Source organism: Ornithodoros turicata, unplaced genomic scaffold (genome assembly GCF_037126465.1).
Source record: "Ornithodoros turicata isolate Travis unplaced genomic scaffold, ASM3712646v1 ctg00000887.1, whole genome shotgun sequence".
Taxonomy (NCBI): domain Eukaryota; kingdom Metazoa; phylum Arthropoda; class Arachnida; order Ixodida; family Argasidae; genus Ornithodoros; species Ornithodoros turicata.
In genome coordinates, this window is record NW_026999411.1 from 514,778 (window position 1) to 529,576 (window position 14,799).

At 46.9% G+C, this 14,799-nt stretch overlaps 1 long non-coding RNA gene across 1 annotated transcript; it reads left to right on the top strand.

The window, feature by feature from the left end:
* The first annotated feature begins 12,117 nt into the window (after nucleotides 1-12,117).
* Nucleotides 12,118-12,852, top strand: LOC135375536 (uncharacterized). Its single transcript, XR_010417274.1, has 2 exons — nucleotides 12,118-12,436; nucleotides 12,541-12,852. It is a non-coding gene; the product is annotated as an uncharacterized LOC135375536 (long non-coding RNA).
* The last annotated feature ends 1,947 nt before the right edge of the window (nucleotides 12,853-14,799 follow it).

The window sequence follows — 14,799 nt, forward strand, 5'->3', positions numbered from 1 at the left end:
TACCGATGTGATTTACCGGATTGATTTCTCTCTTCTGTTTAGCCACCTAAAATTTTACCTTCCCTGTGCAACTTTAGTAACCCACCAGTCTTGTACGTCAAATCCTTCTGCCTAATGAATATGCAATAGTATACTGTTAATGATGACACAAGCAATGTGCGATCTGAGTTGGCATTTACTAGCTAACACACTGAAAGTACAAGATGGCTCACGTATATCATACAAAATCGAGAAACAAAAATCGAGAAACTTATACTATCACATGACACATTGTCAGTTCAAAGTGGAAGATCAGTGGAGGATGAAGGAAGTGGAGGAGCCATGAAAATAAAGGGCATCCATTTTGGAGATTTTGTCAAGGTAACTGGATAGAATATGGTCACCAAACAGCAAGATACACACATCAGAAGATAATCGCACATATGTCTATTCTTCATAACAAAAGACAGATGTCGGAGAGGGCTTATCAAAGTTTCTCGAAAAAGTTTGAAATGTCTGAACCCCTCTCTGAACTACAAACATTCCAGGAACCACTGCGCGTGAATAGTGCACAAGAAAGTCTTGTTCATCTCATTCAGGACCATGCACTTTTGGGCACTAAATGCATTCACAGATACTTTGTCACTGGTCGGAACCACTTCCACAAGTCCACATATTTCGTGCTGAAGTCCAAGAAAGTTTTCTTCGGTTGGAAGACCTGGATTTTAAACATGATCTGTTGTTCACAGTCACAAGAGCCTGCCACTTCGCAGCAAACAACGATGTCAACAATACGACCAAACTTCTTGTCAGCAAAAATGTAAGAATTGCTTCTGCGGGGCTTGTCGAGCCTTGCAGTGCAGAACTTCAAATTTGGGATGCTGAGCTTATGAAAGTTCACACTCTTTACACGCCGTTTCCCTTTGCCGAAGACTACTGCCCCCAAGATCTTCCTTGCAGACTTTCGTAATTCATTACCTCGCATCAGATCCGAAATTAAATCTTTTGTATAGTTCATGTGCGACATGCCCCCGGAAAAAGAGACAGTTAATGGCTGCAGTGACTGCCTGATGAGGCACTTTTCAACAATTTGCATTTGAACATATCGTGTACCATTGACCAAACGAAGAAGCTGAGCGTTCATACCCTCATAGCAGAAACAGGAAAAACCCCAGAGCGGACCCCATTCCATAACACAGTCCACAAGTTGCACTAAGAGATGCGCGTCATACCATAGAGGCTTTGATCCTCTCGGAGGAACGAAAGTAATTCTTTCTGAACTGTAGAGAGCATGTCTGTACCGACGGTCTTTCCGTGAAGGATGTGCATAATTTGCACAAACTTCAGCCAGTTAAGGAAGTACTTCTTCGGAAGAAGTCCATGCAATACCACCGGCGAATAGAACAAGAGCCAGTTCCTCCATTCGGAGGCTTTCCAGTGTTCCCATTCTGTTACCGATCTTGAGAGGCGTGTAGTTTCCCACACAACTTTCATTTTTGTCAACCTTTCATCAACTTCAGGAACCTTAGCTCCGATCTGATAGGGATGCGCGTTTCCCTTGTGCGCAAACCAAAGCATTGCTGTGCTCCGCACACATGCCAGACATACCGCGTGCATATAGTTCACGACGAAATTCAGTGGGAATAAGAAGAAAGCTAGTTGGAAAAGCACCGTAGGTCCCTTTAAACCATGGGAAGGTTGCCCACTGTCATCGGCTTCCGCAGCATGCCTTCGAAACGATGCATCACCCCTCTTCTTGGGCAGCTTTTCTTCAATCGGGTACACCCTCGAGTGTCCTTTTCCTGTTCTGGCAACTTGTCCACTTTGGGTGCACTACTGGCACCCGTACGAAGCATTAACTTGATTCATATTTGCCACGGCGCATCGCGCAAAGCTGTCAGCAGAACATGGCCCGCTTAACACCTTGGAGGAGATTTGCTTCTGGGAAGAAGCATCTATCCAAGAGAGTGGTGTCACTGCCAATTCATTCATTTTGTGGACGAACGGTTCTAAGAATGTGTTCATCTCAGGTTTGGATGTACCAAAGCAGAGCCCAGCCAGGAGCAGGTTCTTTGCTCTGTCTTTGAAGCGCGGCTGGTTGACTTGCAACTGGAGCGGCCAAATAGAGAAGTTCGAGGCCTCAAACACCGGCACACCATCAGTGCTCCATGACACCGTGATGTCATAATCCGACAATGGCAGTCGATGATAGGCACTGCTTTCAGTTATGTCTCCAACATCCCATTTTTGCACTCGTTTTTTTCTTTTTTTAATATGACACCGAACTGCTCCAAGAGTGTTCGTAGCTGAGCCTCGATGCTGAGCACCACAAAATAAGAACCACTGCTCCTCAGCAGCGGGGATGGAATTTCATGGGTCCCACATTTCGAGCAACACACAACCTCAGCATCTAATCCTGTTCCAGGACTGCCCTTGCATTTTGGGAAGTACAGGTGCGATGTCACCGAGTCTGTCGATTTGCAGAAGAGGCTGAAGAAATTATAGTTTGATAGTGGTATTGTGACGTCTTTTGGGAGACGCAAGACAATTAGCTCGAGAAGGCCTTCAGTTGCCTGTTTCGATGATGAGTACCTCAGAGCATGTGCCATGATCATCAGCATGCTCTTCTCCACGTGTGAGCTTTGCATTTTCATGCAGTAGGTCATTCTGAAAAGTCAAACAAAAACCGTAAGCACCCTTTAGCTTAGTGAAGAAAAATGCTAATCCAACTTCTAAAATGTTTGCCATGTTGCACCCATTTGAAATACCATGCTTTCTCAAAGTTTCCCTGTTGTGCATTACTTATGCATGATGGCTGTGCGAAAATATTTGTCAACACAACAGAAGCTGCGAAATGCAGAAGTTGATAACAGAAGGCAACAAAAGCATTAAAATGACTGTTTGCAGGAGTTTTGCTTGAACTGCCATTTTAGCAGAACTTTTCAGTGGGCTTAGAAGGGCAACTCAAGCTCTAATTGCGACAGTGATAAGTCCCAAAGATACCGTGTCTAAATAATCATCACTAAAACCTTTCAACAGTTGTTAAAAATGGTTAATATGTGCCCGTACCGTACCGTACAAAAATAACGAATGGAGTTGCCTCAGGACAGAAGCCGCCGATATTTCGAACAGAGACTGTTCTTCTTCTGGGCGCCCAGAAGAAGAACAGTCTCTGTTCGAAATATCGGCAGCTTCTGTCCTGAGGCAACTCCCTACCTACATCTCTACCGGTTCGCTGGATTTCTACCCATCTACGTACAAAAATAAGGTCTCTCCTTTTTTCAGTTTTCTATTCCCATTTTTGTCATCAGCACCTGTCAACATATTTGCTTTCTACGTAAAATGAACAGAAAGATGTAATCAAATATATAGCTGTTCAGGCATGGGTTACCGGTAATCTACTTTCGTGGGATTGAAGACTATCAAATATATCAGCAAGATAGCAACATGGTTCCAAAGCAGCCCAGCCCAGCAGGTAACAAGTGTAATCTGCTGACATCAACTGTGCTAGCCACCATGCTATGCAAATACATGGCACCTTCCAGGATGATGAAAATTCCACAAAGAATAGCCTACGTGATATCGTGGTGAAAAATGTGGGATATGTGAAACGGGTCGACTCCTACCACTGCTACCGGTAAGGCTTTAATTATGCCCCCAGAAGAATCTGATCAGTAAATGACTGGAAAGTATTTCTCAAACATTGGGTGTGTGTAGGGAACCTTAGGAATATTCTTGACTCTCTGTGCTTACCAGGTCAGTCTTATTTTCATCCTGTGGGCAACTGGCACTTCCTGAGGTGGTGTCTTTGTCTGATGGTTCAGACTGTAGCACAATATCTGGGTCCCCCAGAATAGCTCTGCGCAGTGGCTCAATATAGTGAGCGAACAGTAAGGGTGAAAGCGGACAACCCTGCTTGACAGACGACTTCACAGGCAGAGGCTGAGACAGAACGCCATTGACTTACTAACCTCGTACTAATATCACGATAGCACATGCCAACCCACTTCAAGTGAACACGTCCTACATTAACATGGCGCAGGACGAGAAAAAGGAACGCATGGCTGACTCTGTCAAAGGCCTTTTCGAGATCTAGCTGGATTAAAGCAGCTCGCAGTCCCAAGAAACTACAACAGTCGAGGACCGTTCGCGCCACATGTATATTTGTGAAAATGGTACGACTGCGAATACCACACGTTTGATGCTCCCCAACAACGCACGGTACTGCTTCTTGGAAGCGAGTAGTCAGTATTTTCGCAAGAATTTTGTAGTCCACATTCGCTAGTGTTATTGTTCGATAGTTGCTTATTAATACGCGGGAGTCAGCATCACGTTTCTTTGGAATGAGAACTGTGCGGGTGCTGGTGAAAGATGGTGGCAGCGATCCACAAGAGAAAGCAGCATTGAGGACTTTAGTCAGTATTGGCGCTAGTAAATCCTTGAAGTGCTTGTAGAATTCCGACGTCAAGCCGTCGGGACCAGGAGCCTTTCCCGGCTGCAGATCAATGATGGCCTTGACAACCTCGTCAGATGTAATGGGGTCACTTAGAGAGTCCACAACACTTTGGGGTACCGTCGGTAATAGGGCAACCAATGAGCGCGCCAGAGAGGCATTCACCAAGGGCACTGTACGTCCCAGTATTCCAGAAAAATACTTGCTGAATTAATTTAGAATATTCACAGATGATGATGCAATCCGTCCACCCACGTTAAGAGACGAAATGTGGCTATCCGTCGCATGGCGTATTTCAGCAGCGACATAAGACTTGTATGGTCGCTCACTATCAATCAGTGTCCTTGACCGTGCTCGCACCGCTGCTCCATTGTACCGTATAAGCATCAGGTCGTCGATGTTTCGCTTCAGCTGCCTAACGTCATCAGAGAAGCAACCTGGAGCTTGCGCCTCCAACTGCATCAACTCACGAAGTTGCACGTTCATAGTCCGCAAAAGCTGTTTGTATTCATGCGCCGCAGTTACGCCAGCACGAATTGCCATCCACTTGAGGTCGCACTTGAACTCTTACCAACCAACCAGGATACCAGTACATCGATGCAGTGACGCAAGCATACCGGCGACTTCGGTGCAGAAAATTTTCTTCGTGAAAAGAGCGTTATTCAGCTTCAAGAGTTCGAAAGATACTTTACGCGGTGACCTATTTAGCTCCGGGAAGTTCAGTGACACAGTGATGGTCCGAGAAGTGCAGCGGACGTACACGAAAGACAGCGGGCGAGCGAAAGGAGTGGTTCGTGTAGATGCGATCCAGACAGGAGTGCGACCCCGCCTGCTCCCTAGTGAAGGGCAATTGTAGTGCATCCGCAAAGCAGCTCACATCAACACAACCGGCGGCCTCAGCCACTGCGGCAAGAATCAGGGCGCTCTCCTGAGCCCCCACGCGACATGGGGAGCAAGCGTAACCGGAGCACAATTAAAGTAGCCCAGAACAACAAGCGTGCCCGTAACTTCTAATAGGGACCTCATCCCCCGAAACAAGCACCTACTCTCGTGCTCATCAGTGTGGGCATACACGTTGACAAAACGCACTGACTGTAAACCAAAAGCAACATCAATTACAAGCATAGACTTATTGGCTATAGCAACTGTTTTGAAATCATGCGCTGGGAGTGACTTGCTCACCAAAAGAAGACATCCACCGGATGCACCCTCCGAGAAACTATGATACATGCGGTGCGTCGGCGCAAACAAATCACGCACTGCGTCAAACCGAGCCTGGGAGGAGATCTTTGTTTCTTGTATGGCAACAACATCAAACAAATGTCGTCTAGCAAAGCTCAAAACAGATACACACTTGTCCCGCCGGGGAAGCCCCCGGGCATTAATAGTGGCGACCTTCAGGCCATCCATCACTGAACTGAGCATCCATGTGAGCTGAAAGGTAATTCTCATTTGGGTGTTCCACACTCAGACCAGTTCTCAGTAATTTATTTGCATTCTTTTCATCACAATAGAACAGATGGACGACGGCATACAAAGTGAACGTGTGAAGAGAGCATGAGACCACGCCGAAGCGCGGTTGCCGCAGCCGAGACTCAAGCCAAGCCACCATGCCTCCCAGTCATATCCAGCCGTAGCCGGATCAGTTTGTGAACGTTGGCGGTTGACAGCTCCGTTTCACGTGTTTCTTGCTGTTGCGTTTTGGCAATATAGGAACTAGTATCCTTTCCGTTTACCGCCTGGAACCATGACTTCCGTATTGGTGAAGTGGGCTGCTGAGGAGTCGTGGGATGTGTACCCCTTCAGGTGCCTCGTTGACGTAAAAACCGCTGGTCTGATCCTCATAAAGCCGAGCGCGGTGGCCTCATTCACGGGCAAAGTGTTCGACGTGAAGTGGAAGGAATCTGAGGAGCCGTCACCAGCGTATCCAGTCGCAGCAGGTACGGTATAGTTGAACACGTACGATATTTCGGTGTATGCGTATTCTTTAAAGTAGCATTCTTTCTCTTGTTTGAATGAAGTGATACGTAGGTGAAGTTGACAAGCATGCCTCAGGGACAAATTTCTTTTCTTTTCCTCTTTGCCTTTCTAGCCCAGTCGGTGCTTCAGCGGTACGTAAGTGCAGAACCTGGGGGCTTAATCGCAACAAACGTCAGGAAGGTAACGAGGGCAGGAGACTCGTTAAAACCCGTCACGTGGCACGTTTCACGTGGTCTCGGACGCCTCATTTTCGTTAACGCCACAAAGGCGTAATCGTTGGCATCGGTAAAAGTCTAACGAGTTCGTACTCGTGCATGTTTCACGGGCTGAGAAAGCACGAGGCATCAGTAACTCGGACACGTGACGCACTGAACGCGACTTGTGACGCAATATTTTCGTTAAGGGCACATAGAGGTAATCACTCGCTCGACTGACCATCCGACGAGTTCGTTTCGCTAACGTGTAGTCTGGACCACTCGTCTGGTCGCTAGCTGCGCTTGCTGTCGCAAAGACGGGCAATTTTGAAGCGCTTCTTTGTGATGGTATGTTTTACGCCATGCTGGGGAAACAGTTGCCAAGGATTATTCTTGAGTAGCAAGCAATACGATGGACTGAAAATCTGGCATAGGTGCCAGTGTAGCACAAACACAGGAATGGATGACGACGAAGACGATTTTGCTAGGCCCACATGTCCAGATAATAACAAGAAGAGAAGAAAAAGAAGAAGGAAAGTGGACGCAGAGCCATGTAAATAGCCTGAACAGATGTACCCTATTGGTCTGAGACATGATAGCCTCGCTAGCAGACTAGTGTTTCACTTTCGGTGTGGCGTCACAACTTAAAGGTTCTAAACGAGCATGCTAGTGCTAACGTGCAAGCCTAGCTACAAGCAGAGACTGCACCCACTGAGAATGTCGGTACGACGGATCGTGTCGTTACCCCAACGAGCCTGTCGTAAGGCGAACCTGCAGCGATGGCACCACGATTATAGGAAACATGGCGGAAGGGTTCTTCGCATGGAAGATCACAGAATCTGCGAACCGTGCGCCACGTACACGGAGGCGGCAGGAGGCTTTTCAGTTGGACGAAGCGGACTTTATAAAACTATTCCGCTTGTCAAAGCACGCTGCGCGCACTGTTTGTGAGGACCTCCGGCCGTACCTTACCCCATCGTCCTGGCGGCTGGACGCTTTGCCTATTGAGACTAAGGTATGTCAACATGCATTTGATTTTCGCATGGCATGTTTCTATTAGGTCAGTAGGCGCAATAAGACAGAAGTTTTCCTTGACTTCAGCATCCCAACGGCGCCACCACGTGTAATCCTCGGAATGACAATGTAAATGACTGGATACACTTAAATGTTCGTGTTCAGCGCGGTAGTTCATGTGACTGTGTCAAAGTTCATGCGAAGTGATTTCCTACTCCTTCCCCCACACTTCTCTCACTATTTTTGTTTATATATATACCGAAGTGAGGTTAGAAATAGGTCAGATAGAAATGTACATTTTGCCTCTCCTTCCATTGCAGGTGCTTTGTGCACTACACTTCTACGGTTCTGGGAGTTATCAGACAGCGATCGGGAACCAAGTCGAAATTGGGCTCGCACAGAGCAGTACAAGTCGCTGCATTCGTCAAGTTACGAGCGCTATGCAGCAGCCTGAGATGGTCCAACGATGGATTAAGTTCCCCAGTGATGCAGAAAGATTGATGGACATAAAGGAAGACTTTTATCAATATTATCAGTTTCCCGGTGTCATTGGTGCGATTGATTGCACACATGTGCCAATCATCGCACCACCATCAGATGAATATCTATACGTAAACAGAAAAGGATATCATTCAATCAACGTCCAAATGGTATGCACGATTTTCACCACGCGTCATGTTTCCGTACGATATACTCAAGCAGCACAATGTACTGAAAGTCGAGTGCAATAGGGGTGGACGGTATGTGTCTTATCAATGCTCTTTAGTTTCACAAGTCTGTTCAAGGCCTTCCACCTACCCGTCCACCCCTATTGCACTCGACTTTCAGTACATTGTGCTGCTTGTCGCACTACATGGACAGGAACACTGCATGAAATAAACTTTGAATGTGATCTCTATTTTGCTTCGCTCTTGCGTTGTCCTCAACCCGGATAGCTGCTACCTCTGAGTGCCTTCCTGTAACTCTGGGTGCCTTCCTGTAATACAAGACCGTAATACAAGTTTATTGCAGAATTTCAAAGCAGAATAACGTGATGTACATATTTGTGCACCAACTGTCCGTAGTGCTTATCATTCAGCAATCACTCACAATTTATTTATTCCACAGATTTGCACATCAGAGCAGGAAATTATAGACGTGAACGGTAAATATCCGGGTTCCACTCATGACTCGTTTATATGGGGAAACTCTGCGGTACGCGAGGCCCTAGAAAGCAATCGAATTCCGAGCACAAATTCCTGGCTCATCGGTAAGATGCTGTCATTACACTGCGGTGTACGACACATACTTTCCGTTTTTTTTTACAGGAGACAGCGGTTACCCCCTTGAGCCATGGTTGATGGTGCCATACTCAGGGCAGAAGCTGAGCTGGGTCCAGCAAAGGAAACTTTCCGGCACAAAATCCGGCACAAAAGAGCCCGCGCCATAATAGAGCAGTGCAACGGTTTGCTGAAAAGCCGGTTCCGCTGTCTTCACAGGGTGTTGCACTACGCGCCAAGCATGGCAGGGCACATCGTCAACGCTTTTGCTGTACTACATAACGTGTGTCTCAGGGAAGGCTTGAGTCTTGAAAACGAAATTGAGGACGATTCTGGTATGTTCAATACGCTAGGCAACCAGGATGAAAGGAAAGAAGGAGGCCGGTTATTGGGAGCAAGAGTCCGTGACAGTGTTGCGAGGCAGCTTAGTGGACAAACGACACGGTGAAAAGTGCTAGCGTTTTTTCTGTAAATATACCTTATGTATTATATGTCTATTGTTCCTAAAGTTGCTGCTTCGTCTTTTATTTCTTGTCGTGTTTTATTTTTTATTTGTTTTGTCTGTGAAACTGTCCGTAGCGGAAGCGAGCGAAAATACGCCAAGTAGTAGTTTCAAATTACGGTACATTCCATCTCGGCGTTGGTGGAAGAGGACAAAGTGGAACCCAGTCAAGTTTAATAAAAACAATAAAAATGAATAGTAGTGTTCTTACGCTTATTATTTCCTTAATTTCGCTGAGGGGTGTGCTTTGCCGCTCAGCCGCAGCAGCCAACCTGTTCACCGCCCCTACTAGTGCTGCAATGGAACCGGAGATTTCACGAAGCATTCGTTGTTGCTCCGTCTGCAAGCTAAGAAAGCTTTGCCCAACTTCGTTTTGGTACTGGAGCCGTAGGGCCCCTGCAAGAGTGATTTGCTGATAATGATTCAGGCTTTTATGGGCTTTTATTCGCTGAGTTGCAACATTTCGAAAAGTGTATACGTTTATGACACCACTAATCTTACTTATCCGGCTTCGCCTCCTGTGCCTGGGCTCCCTTTCCTCCACTTCCCCAGTTTCTGGCTGTTCCGCTTGAGGGGGTGACGAAGCCATGTCACCGACATCCCCGCCCACCTGAGATGGGCTATCTGTCGCCAAAGCTTGCGACAAAATCTCAGTGTCCAGGGACGTTTGGCAATAGACATTCTGCGCCTCTGTAGCGCAATATAAAATTAATAAACACAAGCATTCATTATAAAACTTGAGATATAATCAGGTATAGGGCTACTAAAGCACATGTACTAAACATACCACTAGGTGCATCCCCATTGTTTTCAGTCATTTCGCGCAAAAGCAATGCATTAGCAGCCGGTGGCTGTTCTGCAGTGCTGGCGTGAGCTTGACCCCCAAAGCCAACTTCAGCGGTCGTGCTCAGGCCACCAATGCAGACTTCTCCCAGCAAGCTAACTAATGCCTCCTCTGTTGGCGTCAAATGGTCTTTCGAGGGTGGACCACCCCCTGCCCTGCACCTCGACGTTCGAATGCGTGCCGCTTTGGACTTCACGCTTGATTTCCAATCTTGCCAAGCCTGCACATAAGGGTGCCACTCAAGGCTGCAGTTTTTTAGCCTTATGGGTTACGAATCGTAACCCTTCCCGTAGGCGCCGAACCCCGCGTTATGGGTTGCCAGTCCTCTACAGCGCCCTTCCTCTCACAGCAGTGTAGCTTGTGGTGAAGACCGCTCGCTGAGTGCATCGCCGTGTGGCCCCAGCAGATGTACTTCTAGAGAAGTGGCGGTGTACAGGCATGAAAATAAAATTGTGTTTGTGACAAAATAAACGCATGCACACTTGTACATTAAATCCAAGTATGGAACACATATATTTATTATGACTAAATGATAAATTACAAAATTATTTCGCAACTACTGAGAGTCGGGAAACATTAGTTTGCTTCGTTAAGCCAGCTGTCTGTTAATGCGGGTCTGAATACTGACAACATGACGGGACTGAATTACTGACAACAAATCTGCTCCTGGGAACCATTTACAAAATTCTAACAAAGACAAGTACATGCAAGAGATTGCATGAGACTTCACTCTGCGGCTTGCGTTATCCTGGTGGTGTACCGTACCTTGCACTCTCAATCCTACTAGAACAGTCGAACAGCTGTACACAGAGGCTGACTGCGCTGTGAAATTCGATCCCGGTGTAGTCTGGCCGTCACTGTTGAACTTGTCTGCATCTTGAAAAGACACATGCATGAACTAGCCTTAGCTTGCGTCAGACAGCTACACTCGCTCTCAAAGGCGGGTCACACATTCAAACAAAGAGAGGGACAAATGTAAAAAGAGAAAAGGTACACACCGTTACACACTTTCGTTGCGATGCTAACGTGTTGCAAACCCACTGTTTCGTCGTGAATGGTAGCCACTGCCATCTCCTCAACGCGAGGCACGTCTACAAAAAGCACTGCCCCTTGTTGTTTTGCGACAGCACAATTCATGGCTTTAATAACTGCGGAAGACACTCACCAATTGATTCAAGACGCACCTGTGTTGAAGGTGGATGGCCGCAGAACACACACCACCCAGTGCGGTTGCCGACATGATCCTCAATCTTCCTCATAAACTCGGTGCAATCACACCCATTTGCTTGCACCGACCACGAAGGTTGCCGCGAATGTCCTCGGAAATGAACATCACAAGAGCAACAACAACAAGACGGAAGAGTTCAAAGCCAGCAGGTCGCGGAAACAACGTGATCCAATTCCCTCGAGTCGAAGCTCCGAGCGTCCGCGTCCGTTCAGTTTGAATGTTTTAAGCGCAGGCGCAGAAGCCGCGAAACTTGTAGCAAATTTGTTCTTGTCCTCGTAATATGGGTTACAGTTGAGAGTATGGGTGACTGGAATTACGTAAGGGTGATATTTCAAGGGCGACATCTATGACACGTCACTGTCACCCTTGTAGCCCGGTGCGGAAGCGTTAGAACAGGCGCATGTAACCCTTGGAATGGGTTCTAGACGAAGTAACCCATGGTTTTAAGAGGGAAATGCCTATGTAACCCTTGGAACATAGGTTAAGTGGGACGATAAGGGGGACCGGATTTAGCGTGTACTCCCATTTCCGCAGTCACGCGATATCACGTTAAGAGGACACAGGTTGACAGACAGCTATTTAGTATTTATTCTTTACATGTATTTTACTCTCTGCTCCTAGTACAAAATGTATTTCACATGACACGTACGAGGTGGCACTGGACATCACGAGGCTCGTGGCTCGTGGGTCTATGATTTCACGGGCACAAGATCACAAAATTGAAGTAGATGAACTGCATGCATCACGAACCAGCGGGTCTGGACTACGGAATGTTCGGATCCTGAAGCCAGGCCCAAACACTCAGGCGGATACATGTCGATGACGCTTCTTGCTAGCAGGACGTCTTCATTGCCGGACCCTCTATTCCGTTTCTTGTACCACACGTGGGAGGAACGAATGCCTGCGACGGGACGGACCGTCCCCTACTCCTCCTTTCTTGCTTCTCGGAACACCGTGATGTTGCTCGACAGAATTTCCAGCAGGTGCGTTGAGTGATTTTTCTCTTTGAGAACACGGACGAAATCAGCAGGTGTTCGAATAGCTGCAGCAACTGTACACCGCAGGTTCTGTAAGCTATATGTTTCAGAGAACCACCAGCACCATCGCAAGCATATTTGCAGTGACCACTAGCAGAATACAACCATCTCACTAGCAGCCTGCTCTTCGTCAACTCATACAGCTGATACCTATCCTTGAAGTGCGCAGCTGCACCGTCTGAGATATAGATGAGATGCGTGATCACAGGTAGAATCTCTTCCAGGGCCTCAACTATCCTGTCCGGGGCTAGAAGTGCGTGCGCTGTGTCATGGGACATGTCGTCGCTCACCGTTGCGAAGCTCGTTGTCGACGCAGGTATTGTTGCCACGCAAGTGAATAAAGACATTTGATCTGTTTTCCAGTACCGTCCCTGGACCTCGCTTGATAGATTAGCTGACCAGTTTTCGGCAAAATCAAAGTGCAACACGACATGACGTCGTTCGACAAGGTGTTTTTCGTTCCAGATGGCGTTCCTCTGGACGGTGCGTATGTGGCCGTGCTTGATGTAAACAGCGGCGCATTTCCTGACTTCCTTAAGAAATTATGGTGCTTTTAGCGTCTTCGTTATGAGGTCTCCATTTTCCAAGACTGTTAGATTAACGTCGTCGTCACGCCGTATCTTCAATTTCTGCAGAGAAATCTTTTTTTGCCCCTGCGCAACGTGTGCAGTCTTGGGAAAAGCAGTCATCTTGTGGCTCTTCACACAAAGGCATCGTCTTTAGTTCCTCTCCCTTTAGCTGCGCGGATGAAGCACTGTTGATACCTAAATGTTGATACCTGCGATGACCAAGTCGAAATTCGCACAGTACGAGCACACACACTGGTGTTGACGTGGGACTGTCTGCACCCACTTGGGCCGGAGTGTATAGAACTTCGTTATTCCCATCTTGATACACGGATGAGCGCTTTTAAACAGGTTAAAGGTTTCACGTATGGTGCGTGCCATAAACCTTTTCGTCACAGCCACTGTCTCGCCGTCTTCCAGTACGTGGATAACATCCTTCTTGTTAGGGCTTTGGACAGTACAGTCCATTTCGTCTTGGAGATGGGCCATTCCACGCCAAGTGATCCAGAGCATAGGTGGGGAGTAACGCGTTACAAAGTAGTGCGTTACCGGTAACGCGTTACACTCGAGTAGTGAAATATGGTAACGCATTACATTTGGGAGAAAAGTAATGAGTAACGTAACGTCATTACATTTTTAACAACTAACGCGTAACGGCGTTATGCGTTACTGCGTGTTCGGGAACTTAAAACCTTGAGCGAGGACCCTGCCTGCAGAATCCGGGAAAATCCCCGATTTTTTCTATTCCTCTTCAACAATGACAAGAAGGTCACATCGACACCCACGAAGAACGCAAAAGAAGTGTTGTTGACCTACCCTGGTTGAGGTGGCACCTTTGTTTACCACCTCTGTTTTTCAGTCCCTCTGGTATTTTTCCGACGAATGGGGCAAAAGCGGCAGAAAAATAGCCTCTGCCCTCGGAACAAGTAACAAAGTACCAAGGAATTGGCTGTTTGGATTTGTACTGTATGAGATAAAAGGTCACCGCCTCTATCAACTTTGACAAGGAGCACTCACTGGTCATTAGGCGGCCTCTCAGCCCAACGGGCGAAGCTCACCGATGAAAATTTTGAACATCAACTACTTCTGCGTTGCAATAGATCGTACATGTAAGTTGTGTTCATGCGTGACCTTGTTTGTGCCCAACATCGCTTGTATTTATTTGCAGAATGCACTTATGTGACTCAACCAAAAATGGTACATATTATAAGGACAACTGGTGAAGTAATGCAAAAGTAACGGCATTACTTATCAGAAGTAACGGCGTTAGTAACGCGTTACCTACTACCGTAACAGTAACGAATAACGTAACGCGTTACTTTTCGAAAAAGTAGTGAGTAACGGTAGTGCACTACAAAATAAAAGTAACTTCCCCACCTATGATCCAGAGGTGCTGCTCGACCCCCCCCCCCTAGAATTTTAGGTGAATTTTTTTAGTGGTTCCTTATGACGCCGAAAGCAACAGAACATTGGTCTTTTCTAACGAAATTGAAATTTATGGGGTGCGGAGCCCCTCAAAGCTGCAGTGCTTGGCGAAAACCTATGTCGTTTTAAGCAAGCATTACGGCCCACGTAAGGCACGGAGTATGTTAAAAAGCATCTTATTGGATAGGGGAGACTTCATTTTACTGTATGTAACCAGTTTTCACCATCGCACTCGACTTCATAGCAAGACGTAGCAAAAAAAATCTCAGAGGTAATTTTTGTTACACTCAAATAATTTTTTAATTGAAGGTAACTTCG